The sequence below is a fragment of the Mauremys mutica genome, chromosome 2 (genome assembly GCF_020497125.1).
Source record: "Mauremys mutica isolate MM-2020 ecotype Southern chromosome 2, ASM2049712v1, whole genome shotgun sequence".
Classification (NCBI taxonomy): Eukaryota; Metazoa; Chordata; order Testudines; family Geoemydidae; genus Mauremys; species Mauremys mutica.
Genome location: NC_059073.1, coordinates 180,042,582 through 180,056,253, shown reverse-complemented (window position 1 = coordinate 180,056,253; position 13,672 = coordinate 180,042,582). Strand labels below are relative to the sequence as shown.

The 13,672-nt window shown below is 42.9% G+C and overlaps 1 protein-coding gene across 2 annotated transcripts in view; it reads left to right on the top strand.

Moving 5' to 3' along the window:
- The window catches only part of COL15A1 (collagen type XV alpha 1 chain), a 328,870-nt gene that overhangs the window by 771 nt on the left and 314,427 nt on the right, over nucleotides 1–13,672 (top strand). The window lies entirely within an intron of this gene.

Genomic DNA, 13,672 nt, shown 5'->3' with positions numbered 1-13,672 from the left:
GCCAAGTATTCATTCCAGGTGTTACTTTCTGGAGACCCCTCTGAGCTCCTCTAGAATAATGAGGGGTAGAAGTAAGGGTTTAAGTCAAGAACTTCAAAGGGGTTTAGGTGCCTAATTGCCAGTTTGGACACCTAAGTGCAAAAATTAGAGACTCAGAACACCTGCTCAACTGCAGCCTAACTTTGTAGGGGCCTAAATTTCTGCCAGTAAAGTTGCCATGTCACCTAAATGTCTGCCAGTGGGCAGCTGCAAAAGTGCCCACTGCTTGACACTGTCAAGCTGCTCAGCACCTAAGCCCCACAGGAGTCCCAGCCTAGAAATCCCCCAGCCTATCTCTGTGCAGGGCCTAATCCAGGAGGTGTTCTCAGAGCATGCCTTGTTGCACAAACATTGCACCAGCTGCACTGTCACACATTTAATAGCCCAGTGGTTAGGGCACTTACTGGGAAGGTGGGAAACCCACCTTTAAATCCTGACTTGGCCTGATGTGGACTAGGGATTTGAAAGCAGGTCTTTTAGCATCTAGCTGAGTGCTCTAACCAACTAGGCTACAGGGTATTCTGGGACTCTCCCTCAAGGTCTCCCCTCTTGAAGCTGTCCCACTTTGCATCAAATACTTGGATGTTAATTTGAGTGGGGACTGGACCCTGAGTCTTGCAGGTGAGTGGGCTAAACACTTGGCTAGAGGGTCACTCTCTGGCCCAGTGAATAAAAGTGAAACATCTTCAGCAGGAATGAGTCCACATCAGAATACTGTATAGCTCAGTGGTTAGGGTACCTCAGGTAGATGGTGGGAGACTTGGCTTCAAATCCCTGTTCCACTTCATGCAGAAGGAGGACTGTGAACCAGCATTGCTCTGTCTCCTGAGTGCTCTAACCAGGAGGCTCTTTGCATACAGGGGCCAGCGCTTCTTCAGCTGTCACTGAGAGACACAGGTTTTAACTCCAAGAGAAGAGGATTCATGGCTGTGAATCCCAAAGGAAGCTAATTGCCTCCTTCTGGCCCAGAGGTAGATGCCTAACTCCCTTTGAAGGGCAGAGCTTAGGCCACTTTTCTTGGTATTCGCTATTGGCTAGCGTAGGTGGCTCCCTACCTAGTGTGTTGGCTTTTGTGAATCCCATCCTCAGGTGCTCAGCTCTCCCTGGGTATTGTATAAGGAGCCTCGGATGCTTAACTCGTGGCTGTGAATTCCACTGGGTAGCTGTGTGCCCACCTGGTAAGCTTTGTAAGTCCCCTGGGTGGATCTAGCCCTTAATTTTAAAGTAAGTTTGATTTTTGGATATGTGAGTTTGACAATGTCCCTTTAAATTCTTATTTTATATTTAGCCAATGGTGTGCAAGATGCATGAGTGAAAGTTACTGATACAAGGCCAACTAATCCCTGTTACTTCCCTCTAATAACAGGTATCCCTGAGACCCCTTCTTTTGGATGGCAGTGCCCCACTGCAGGGTAGCCTACAGAAAAAGGAAAGAGCTGGGGGCTGTATTATCTTTCCCAAGTAATCTCCACTAAAATTGTGGTGGGGACAATGTGTTTCTCCTAGCTCTGGTCCCACCAGGCAAGGGCCTGCTAATTCTCTGTCACTGGCAACTCCCAACCTGAGGGGTGCTGGGAAAATGAGGAAATAGCTGTCCCACTCCTGTGTGGGAGGAGTGTGATCTGCACCTGGATCTAGGGTGCAAACTCTGTCCTGGAATATCTATTATCCTTTCTAGTTCAAAGCATTCTGGAAGCTCAATACATTGCAGAATGGACTGTATCCCATCTAATGCACATCCTCATTATAACCTATCAGTTTAATGCATTCTTTGATGGAGAATCATAGAATATCAGGGTTGGAAGGGACCTCAGGAGGTCATCTAGTCCAACCCCCTGCTCAAAGCAGGACCAATCCCCAGACAGACTTTTGCCCTGTCTCCCTAAGTGGCCCTCTCAATGATTGAACTCAGAACCCTGGGTTTAGCAAGATAATGCTCAAACCACTGAGCTATCCCTCTTCCCCTTTACAAAATGAAATCAAACATCCTAAATGTATTATTGTTTGTGAACTTGTGAACCTTCCAGCTGTTACAATAGTTTGAATAGTTTTACCCCTCTTTAATTTAAAAACTCCTCCACGTATCTAACTAGATTTTGAAACTGCTGACTGGATTTAAAAGTGCTCACAAAAATGAGAAGCCAGGACTCTTTATCTTGTACATGCCAGCTACAGTCGTTTCACAGGAAGGACAGTTTTTTCCCTCCTACTTGCAAATTTTACTTTTTCTTCCCTTCTCTAGCTTTTTTTTCTTTTTCCTACTAGCTCAGTGTTGTTTCTTTACTTAAAACATTCTTTGTAGCATGATTATTTGATATCTGGAAGAACAGTAATAGAAAGTCCAATCTTTTTGTTTACTTACATCCTTTTAAATGGGGGAGGGTTAGGTTGGTATAGTTACATCTCTTAGGGAGGTGGATTTCTCACATCCCTGAGGGACATACCTATGCGAACGTAATTTCACAGTGTAGATCGGTCCTCAGTGTTTTCCAAGTGCTTAGCGATCCTCTGATGTAAGGTGCTATATAAGTGCCAGTTACTATTGATATGGGCTGGGCATAACCACCACTCTTCATTGTAGATAGTTTTAAGAAGCCATTAAGCTCCTTTATGGAACCAGGTAGCTGAAACAATAGGACCTCCACTCCAACACGGGTACCTATCACCATCCAAAACAAAGGCACAAGTAGGTGGAGGGGTTTTGCTGGGTATTGTATTAGTACAGTGACTTTCAAACTTTTTTACTGGTGACCCCTTTCACATAGCAAGCCTCTGAGTGCAACCCCCTTATAAATTAAAAACACTTTTTTAATATATTTAACACCATTATAAATGCTGGAGCAAAGCAGGGTTTGGGGCAGAGGTTGACAGCTTGCGACCCCTTCTGTAATAACCTTGCAACCGCCTGAGGGGTCCTGACCCCAGTTTGAGAAACACTGTATTAGTAGGGGTGTGTGTGTGTGTGTGTGTGTGTGTGTGAGAGAGAGAGAATGAACGAACAGACTGAGATCTCATCTCAACCAAAAATGTAGGTTAATCCAAGTACATATCACGCAGGGGTGTGAAAAATGCACTGATTTAAACCCTGGTGTAGACAGCTCTGTCTCATGCGGAGGGGGTTTACTACAGCAATGGAAGAACCCCTCCTATTGCTGTAGCAGGTGTCTATGCTACAGCTACAGGGCTGTATTTCTAGTGTAGAGATACCCACAGAGAAGGAGTAGAAAGCCAAGGAGGCAGCCGAAACAAATGTGACCCTGAGAGAAGCCTAGAGATAAAGAGCTTTGGAGTAAAGTGCTGGTTGAAGGAAGCTTGAACCTGTGAGCAAAGAAATTGTCTCCTGCTGTTTGATTCCTCTTGTTTTCAGGGAAACAGAACTTTGTACATTCCTTGCAAATAAACAGGATTGCATCAAAGAAATACATGACTCATCATCCATTTTTCCTCCTAATGGAAACAAGTTTCAGGACACTGCTTTTGGCTAGCCGCTCAGGTAAAAAAGCAGTAAAATTATTATTAAATATTGTTCCACTATGGGTTTATATATTAAAAACAAAAGCCCCATCAATAGAGATGAAAGCTAGAAAGTTACAGCAGCTCCAATTCTACGTAGCCTGCTAAATTATACTTTGAGACCTACTGTTCCACTACAAAGCTGACCTGTGCCTTTGCTTTCTTTGGTTTATTTTTCAAACAGAAATTTGTTTTGGAATTTTTCTGTCTTCCTTCCAAAAAAGCCATTCCACATGATGTTGCTTACTAACATTTTTGTTGCTTTTGGAAATTCTTTTGCAATTCTGCAGGCAGGATATATTGTAGTAACATTTGCCTGGTGCTGCTTACCTTCCCTTTAGTACTTTTTGTTATTTGGCTGGTTGAGAACTTTTCTGTGCCTAATTTCTGTGACTGTACTTCGTTAAGAAAGGAGTTTGTCTGAATGCCTCTTTATTTTGCTTTTCATGATTGCAAACATCTGTCTTTTGTAACTTTATTTTCTTAATCATGGGAAAATAATATCTTTTCTCCAGGGTAATACAGAACAGAAGAAGGCAAAAGCTCAACTGTCCTTAATGTCTTTATTTTATTTATTTTTAAATGTTGGCCCCTTCTTTATGCCCAAGAGACTATAGGTTCAGTATTGCTTGCTTCAAGACAAAATCCAATATCCATTCTAGATACTCACTGAATTGGATAGACTGGGAGCTCTATTTCATTCTTAAACCAAATCTTATCCAGGTATTGGAGAGTTTGACTAGGAGCAGGTTTTTTTGGTCAGTTTCATCATCACCTTATCTTAGAACTATGGTTCCCAACCATGGGTATGTTTGCCAGGACTTCGAGTTTTTGACCTGGGTATCAGTCTTGACTGCAACTTCCCTCATTACTAGCACATTAAAGGAAACCTATAAGGAAATAAACTGGGCTTGTGCCCCTCATTCTTTAGAATATAAAGAGAAACGCACAAACAATTTTGTTCTGCTTTTTGTTTACATTGGAAATTGAGGTCCTGTATTTGTATTACATTGGAAATTCAGGTTGTGCAAAACTGTAAAGCAACTGAGGTGTGATTAGAATATTTGGAATTTACTTTTACAGCTTTGTGAGTGGTCACCTAGGACATACGGTATTGATTCTGTTTCTTGGTTGGATGGAGTAGTCTATATAAATTATTTTTGCTGCTGTCTGAAATGACTGTGGTTTTGTCACTGAATTAATTTCTTTTCTTGATTGAATGAATCTCACTCATGGGCCTGAAATTTTCTATTCGAAAATATGTGTAGGGACAAAACTCTGGCTGTCTGCAATTTGCTCGCTTGGTTTAGCCTGTAGGTAGCACTGAACAGAGTAAAGGGATGTAGCCACACCAGCCTAGGAATAGCTGCCAAGTTTTTTTTTGGAGCTCTGTGTGTGGCATTCTTATACGAATTGTCTAACGGGTTAATCTGCATATTTGCAACTACTTTGCATATAACCTGAACTGCAGCTAAAAACATTGTGTGTGGCTTAGTGCTCGGGAGCCCAGGTGAAAGAAGCCCTCTGTTTATTTACATGGCAGAAGCAGGGCAAGCTTCCCACACACATTGCCCCAACAGGAGCAGCTCATTCTCCATGGCTCATGGAGTTCTTGCCCTCTTTGGCAAACCTGCCAGTTAGTGCAAAGAGTGGTGATGGGTTTGATGTGGGAGCTGAAGATTCACTAAACTCCTCTCAGAAGAGACCACCAAGAATCCACTAGATGGGAATAACTTATAACTCCTATGGAGATAGCCATTTACCTGTAGATCACCAATATGAATCCAGCCTATGATGCCCATTAGCAGTGGCCTAAGGCATTCAGCCTCCATGAAGAACTAATATTACACCCTTGAGAATGAGACCGTTCTTCGGGAAAGGCAAATTTTGACCTTTTTTTGGATTGTCCACATCCATTCTCTGTACACAGTGGCAACATCTCCCACACAATAGTCTCCATCTTCTCCAGACAAGCTCTATTATTGGCAGTAAGTAGAGTTGGTTGGGAATTCTTTGACTAAATTTGTTTTGTCAAAAAATGCTGATTCATCAAAACTAAAACATCTTTGCTGGTTAGGACTCTCACCTGGCTATTAGCTGTTCTTGGGGCAGTTTCTCTCTCTTACTCTTGGTTTTTTTGTTTTTTTTTTCCCCCACAACAATTTTTTTGAAAGGTCTTGGTTTTGTTCCAGTTAGAACGATGTTCCATTTTTTTCTTTGCAACAGTATTACATTGTTGACTCATATTTAGTTTGTCCTCCACTATAACCCCCAGAGCCTTTCCTGTAATACACCTTCTTAGGCAGTTATTTTCCACTTTGTGTTTGTGCAACTGATCATTCCTGTCTAAAAGTAATACTTTGCATTTGTCCTTACTGAATTTCATCTTATTTATTTCAGATCACTTCTCCAGTTTGTCAAGATCATTTTGAATTCTAATACTGTCCTCCAAAGATCTTGTAACCCCTCCCATCGTGGTATTGCTTGCAAATTTTTTAAGTACTCTATGCCATTATCCAAATCATTTATGAAGATTTTGAACAGAACTAGACCCAAGCCAGATCCCTGCAGTACTCCACTCAATATACCCTTCCAGTGTGACTGTGAATCATTGATAACTACTCTGAGTACGATTTTTTCCAACCAGTTGTGCACTACCTTATAATAGATTCATCTAAGCTATATTTCTCTAGTTTGCTTATGAGAAGGTCATGTGAGACAGTATCAAAAGCCTCACTAAAGTCAAGATATACCATATCTACTGCATCCTTTCATGCACAAGGCTTGTTACTCTGTCCAGAAGAGTATTAGGTTGGTTTGACATAATTTGCCCTTGACAAATCCATGTTGACTGTTACCTAAGTGCTTAAAAATTGATTGATTATTTGCTCCATTATCTTTCTACATACTGAAGTTAAGCTGATTGGTCTGTAATTCCCTGCTTTATGCTTATTCCCCTTTTGGTCGATAGGTACTAGATTGACCCTTTTCCAGTCCTCTGGGATCTCTCCCATCTTCCACAAGTTCTCAGAGATAATGGCTCAGGTATGGCTACACCGCACTTAAAAACCTGTGGCTGGCATGGCAGCAGATTCAGGCTCATGGGGCTTTGGCAGCGGGGCTGTTTTATTGCTGTGTAAGCTTCTGGGCTTGGGCTGCAGCCCAAGCTCTGGGACTCTTCCCACCTCACTGGGTCTAGAGCCTGGGCTCCAGCCTGAGTCAGCTGGCATGAACCAGTCATGGGTTTTTAATTGCAGTGTAGATATACCCATGGGGATCGCTTCAGCCAGTTTCTTAAGCATTCTAGAGTGTATTTCATCAGGCCCTGCTGACTTGAAGACCTCTAACTTGTCTAAGTAATTCTTAATGTGTTCTTTCCCTATTTTAGTCTCAGATTCTGCTCCATTTGCACTGATGTTTGATGTGTTAGTCATCTGATCGCTGCTAACAAACAAAAAAGGCATTTTAACACTTCGAACATTGCTGCATTTTCTGTTGTTGTCTTTTCCTCCTCATTGAGTAACAGGGCCTACCCTGTTCTTAGTTTTCTTCTTGCTTCTAATGTATTTGTAAAATCTTTTCTTGTTACCCTTTATGTCCCTACATAATTTAATCTTGTTTTGTGCGTTGGCCTCTCTAATTTTGTCCCTACATGCTTGTATTGGTTTTTTTATATCTATTGATCCTTTGTAATTTGACTGTGTGTGTGTGTGTTTTGGTTTTTTTTTTTAAGTTTCAGGTTGTCGAAGATCTCTGGTAAGCCAGGGTGGTCTCTTCCTATCTTTTCTATGTATTGGGATCATTTGCTCTTCTTTCTTTAAAGAGGCATTATTACAGGCACAACTGCCAACACTCTTGAACTCTTCTTTCCCTTAGACTTGCTTCTAATATTACCCCCGGCTTCACACTCTTGACAACTGAAGTGCAGGTACCTTCAGTTGAGGATATGGTCTGGGCCCTGGTTAGCTCCCCAAAGGGATTTTCTCTTCCTATCAGCATCAGCTCTATCTTCCCTAGGTTACGTTTCAGCCAACTATTTTTCAGCTCTCTGCTTATGGCTTACAGGCACTTGGGCATCTGCATGGCTGCTTTCATGGCACCAGCAGAGAATGAGATGTAAAGTTGGGTTTCCTCAGTTTATTGGTTGCATTGCAGGGCATCCCATACAGTCTTCTAGGAATCTCTTGTATGTTACAAAGGAGAGGTGACAGGATTAAACCTCACAAGGCTTCCCATACAGAGGCCCCTTAGGACTAAGTGTAGATGTCCATTACCATTCTGAAATCTGAAGAATAATTAAATGCAATTTAATGCTACACCATCCACTACTGGTAGGTCCTGCACACAGGTCAGTGGAACTTCTGTTAAAGACAAACATCAGCAGACCACAAGTCTTCTCTCTCACTGAATAAGCTATGCAAGTCCTTGGCTCCTAATAATTTTTTTTTTAAATCTGTCAGTAGGGAGTTTTGTGGCACTCCTATATTCTGTTTGTATCTGGACTCCCCATCCCTCCATGCTCTAGAAGTTTTTGGGATTAATGGTGACTCACCAGTTCAGACCGCAACATATGCTGGGTAGCTAATGTCTATGGAGAAGAGTCTCAGTCTTGCATATATCTAGATGTGGCATCTGGCCCTGTGGCTGGTCAGGAGAGAGCTGACTAAACTTCCAGGGATTCATAGCAATTAATCTGAGCCTTTTCTGCCTATATAGACTGCAGGCACAAACGTGAATCTTACTTGGGAAGATGGCAAAAACTAACTATCCTAAGCTTCATTTATGGAAAAATGTAATGGGAATTTTTATTAGAGATGGGTAAACCCAAAGTCACTCTGGGCCTTGTGAAGCCACTGACCATAGGCCCCTGGATTTGAGGGGACTAGACTCTCAGCTTTTTTAAAACAAAGGAGGCTCACTTGCACCCAGAGTTGCTCAGTAGAGAGAGGGCAAGTAGTCAGGGAGTCTGTTATGGCTCCATAAGTCTCTGCCCCACACAACTCTACCCTCAGCCAGCCTATTCTAACCCGTGGGCTCCAAGAGACTATCTGTCAGGCTCTGCTCTGGCAATTTTCATCTATTTCTGGCTGCCCCCTCTCCTGTCTCATGCTAGGGCCAGGAGCAGGTGCTACAGAAGCTGGGCTTGTCAGTCCTGTGCCAACGGAGAGAATTTCCAGCTGGCCTCATATGGCCATATCTGGTGCTCTAGAGCTGCCTGAGTGGTATGTAGGGAGTCAATCCAAGGAGAGGATCCAGCTCTGCATTTCTAGCCCCCTTCTCCTGGGCAATAGCTTGAAAATGCAGCTTGGCTCCACTTCTGCAGCAAGAGGCTGAGGAGGGAGTAAATCTTAAGATCCTTCCTACCCATTTAAAACAAAATAAATCCAGAAGTTAATTGCAAACAGTCACCGCCCCGCCCCCCGTCCCCCAAATCCTTGGGCTGACCATGTGGATAGTAGTGGTATGACAGCAGTGGACTGGAATCGGTTGCGTTTTGGGGCAGAGTGGAGAGGGGAAAAAAAGTTTCTGCCCAAAATGCTAGAGCTGGCCCTGCCACCAGATTTCTCTCTCCTGCAGACTTTGCTTAAATCTTTTTTTGTTGTTTTCCTTAGTCAAAAATAACAGAGGCAGACTGAAAGCACAGGGCTGTTTATGTATAGAAAACAAACCAAATCCCCCCCAGTCCATCTCTTTGCCAAAGCAAGTTGGTTCCCAACAGCACATTTTCTAATGTTTATTCAGGTTCTCCCATCATTTAAATAAAATTATAAGCGTCTCCAGATTCCAACCCCTACTTCCAAAATGCAGGCAAACCAGACAATTTATCCACTAATTAATTAGCAGCCAAGCAAATGTAGAGCGATTGAGCCAGATTTCTCTTCCAGCCAAGCTGTGCTCAGCGCGGGGCAAGAAGAGGGGCCTGAGTAAGAGGGATCTGTAACTGGCTCCCTGGTTCCAAGGCTTGGTCTGTGCTGGCTCAGCTCCAGCCCTGACACGAATTAGAGCAGCCTCGGAGCTGTGCCCATTACACCACGAGTCCCTTCCACATCCATAATGTATCCTGTCTCTCCCCCGGCAGCCCTCCACCCACAGTGTGGTGGGGAGCAGGCACAAGAGGCAACTCTACGTGGGGAGAGCTCCCTTTCACCAAGGAAATTCTCTGCTGTCTAGTTACAGCCAGACTCTGGCCCCTTTGTGGTGACTGTGAACATGCCAGCAAAGAATTGGAAGATTACAGTGATAAACCAAGCCCATTAATTAATAACATGGAGTAGTCCAAGGTTAGTGCTGAAAATATCTGTTTGGTCTGTTAAACCTCGACCAGACCCTTGAAAATGCATGCTAGAGACCGAGAGGGACTGAATGGTGTAAGAGCTTTGTCCTCTTTAGCTTCTACCAGAGAATTAAAATGAACTTTCCCTGAAGTTCATTTAAAAAAATGGAATACATCAGTTGGCAGGCAAACAAATTGAAAACCATTAGTTTGGTCCTTTAAGGGTTCATATTACATTAACTCAACAGAAATATTAGGCCTAGTTCATCACTGTATTACTAATATAAAACCAAAGTTGTTCCACTGAAATCAGTGGAGTGATGTAACCATAGAATTTCAGTAATGCAGTAATGAAAAAGGCCAATTAGTTGACTGCTCCACAGTATAATAGCTAAGGTTAATGGGAAAAACCTCAACCTTGGGATATTTAAAAAACACAAAAAGGGAACTTGAAAATGTATTGTAGAGAGTGGATAGGGAGATGGATGAATGGGCCAAGAACTTCATCTCTAATTTTTTCATGTATAAGAAATGAATGTATAGTTAGTTTTAAATAGCAAAAAGTTGACACTAGGATATAAAGTTCAAACAAAGTTCTCCTTAATTTATACCAAAAGCTATATGCATGTAGCATTACAATAAAATTGAACGTAGTATCGTGGAAACATTGGTAGCAACTCCCTAATTAACCTTGAATCTAAACTGCAAGCAAGGCTTAGAATGGAAATCTCCTCTAATTTATTGACTGAAATAAGCAATTTATTTGCAAATTGGGATGCCTTCAATAGTGTATGAGAATTATTTTTTTTTCTTAGAATTTAGGAAGTGACAGACTAAAGATGTTTGTATATGTAATCAAAAGATCCTGTGATGAAGCAGAGAAACTGCCCACCAGCATGGAAGAGGTTAAAGAGAGCCTTTGGGTCGAGCTAATCCCTCCCCATTATACCTGCAGCCAATGCCAGGCCTGGACTGGTGAGAACCTGGCTCAGTTCAGGGCTGGCTGGCAAAGAGGCAGAAGCTAGCTGCCTCCCTACCTGATGGGAAGGACCACTAGCCTTGGCACCAGCCAAGGCAACCACCAGAGCAGACTGAGGAAGAGACCTTGGAGCATGTGGCCGAAGCACCAAGATCTTGTGGGGTTCCAACTCTGCCAAAGATATGTCTGCCCTTCCCAGAGGAACTTGCCACTGTAACGTTTCACTCCATATTCTTTATGAAAATATGCTTATGATATGAATATGGCATAACTGAGAGATACTTTATGCAAGATGGGTCTTGTAATGTATCATTGTAAAGGTTATGATTTACTGAATGTGATTATCCAGTTTGTATCATTTCTGTATCGAAAGTTAGAAATATGGACTATGTAACAATTACAAATGGGTGTGTATTGGGAAGACTTGTAACTTTCCACTGGAAGAGAAGGGGGGTCAGGTTTGGAAAACCAAGGATTCCCACCTTATGTAAATCCTATTTAAGGGTGGGGAGGAAGGTAAACAAGACTCCTCCTGTAAATGGCCTGTCTGCCCAATAAGACTGCTAAAGCCATCTGAAGGGAAGACAAGGGGGGAGTCCAGACTGAAACAGGCGTCCAGTCTGAAAAGGAATATCACTGGAACTCTGAACCACAGAAACTTTGCAGCCTGCCTAAAGTAACATTTAGGGTGAGAATTTACATTTTGTAACCCATTTCTTAAGTATATTGAGCTTAGCTTGCGTATTTTGCTTTATTTGGTCAGTAATCTGCCCTGTTCTGTTTATCTCTCTTATATTCACTTAAAATTCACTTTTTGTAGTTAATAAACTTACATTATAAACAAGAAATAACCCAGTTTATGTATGGTCATCTCTAACTGGGGGAGGGGGCAAGAAGTTGTATATCTCTCCCTTCACATTGAGGGAGGGAGTGAATTTCATAAAACTTTGGGTTTGTAGCCCTTAAAGGGAGTGGGCACCAGAGTGTTGGAGCAAGCCCCTAGGGCTGAATCTTTCTAGGGCGTCTCTCTGTGCAGTTGAGTGTGGCTGCAAGAGGCCGGAGAGCCTAATTCAGCAAACAGAGAGAGGGGACCCAGGCTAATTCAGCAGGGGAGGCTGTTACACCCCAGCACATCAGGTGGCATCCCAAAGGGGGGGGTCCAACCTGTCACAGCCACCCAGGGTCCACAAGGGGGCTCTACTGGAGAGAAGCCACCACTGCAACTTGGACTATAGGGGCCATGCCCCAGGCTGAAGGGACAGTGGTAGGAAGTATCCCACGGCAGTGGATGTAGACTCCCTGCTGCCAGTTCCCCTAGTCAGGGGATAACTTACACAGGGCCCTGGGCTGGGACCCAGTGGAGTGGGAGGGTTTGGGTCCACCTACCCCTCTCCCCCGGCCCCCCCAGCCTTAAAGACAAAGGCACTTCAACCAAGTAGGGAGCTGGAAATCAAGCACTCTGATCACTAGGCTGCCTGGTCCTCCAAGCCCCTGATACAGACCCACAGTTTAATATTTTGTCTAGTGCTGCATGCTTATTGGGCCTCCATGTTCTCTAAAGTGGTAAACTTTTAGAGCGTCATATTTTACACATGCTTTTTAATGACTATGTAGAATTACATGGTATTTTCCAAGAAGGAATTATTTAGGAATCTTAATTTTATAGACTGGAGCCAGACTCCTTATCCTGGAAAGCATTATGCCTTTCTCTCCTAGTGTGCTCTATGATGCTTGAGGACTATAGGATGTATAAATAAAGGAACAGAAAAATAAGGGCTTCTCTCCCCACCAACTTGCACTGGTTTTACTGAAGATATTTTTAAAAACAGATTTAGTTAAACCACTTTAAATCTCTTTGCAGGCACTCTTAAATCAGTACAAACCTGGGTTATAATTAATTTGGTTACTACTGAAACAGCCTTAACCATAACAAAGAGTTTCATCTCGGTGATCACAGGCACTACTTTAGTTTACATTTAATTGCACATTGGTTACACAAACTCTGGACATTGTACAGCCATACAATAGCTGCGCATAAAATAAAAAAATTGTACTTCCCTGCATGCTTTGGAAAGAGGAGTTTGACAGACAGGCTTCGTTTTCCCCCCTTCTTCCAGAGGAGCCAGCCTGTTCTGCGCCAATATCACAAGCCTATCTTTCAGTTAAGGACAATACTTTGAGGGTTTGCTTCCTGAGGTGTTTTTTTTTTTTTTTCCTGCCTGAAATCAGACTACCCCAGTTTGGTAGCACTGGAAAAACGAAAAAGGGAAGGCCTGATACACCCTCCTCATGGGACATCCGCTTCGGCTCCTAACATACAAATGGAGAGAAGTCAGTCTGACTTGTTCAAAAGCATTCATTGACTGTTCTTTCCTCAGGTCCTTCTGTAACTTCTAACAACAGCTTGCTGTGTCTCAGCAATCAGCATCCATATACGAGTCTGTGCAAGCTGTACAAGTACAGTGACTTCTGCCTAGACGAGCTGCCTCAGAGCCAGGTCTCCCAGAGTCCCTGGCTTTGGGAACCCCTGCTCAAGAAGCTTGAAACAATGTCATTTTGACCTTTTTCTGAAGAAAATTTTTGAATTCCTGTTCTGTGACACATTCTGAAACTTCACTTTTTGTTCTGTTTTGGAACTCCTCCCCTCCCCCAGTTTCAGAACTTCTTGTGGAACAGGAGTTCCAGTTTCCAGCCAGTTCTAACAGGGGCTGTAGCAAAACGTCCACAGCACACTCTAGGATTTTTCCTACGAGGTTGAAGAAGTTTAAAGTCCAAAAAAAGGGGCTGATCCTGAAACCCTCAATTGCATGAATAAGAGTCTGCATGATGAGGTCCTAGACAAGAAAAATACAAAGCGGGAGAGATTG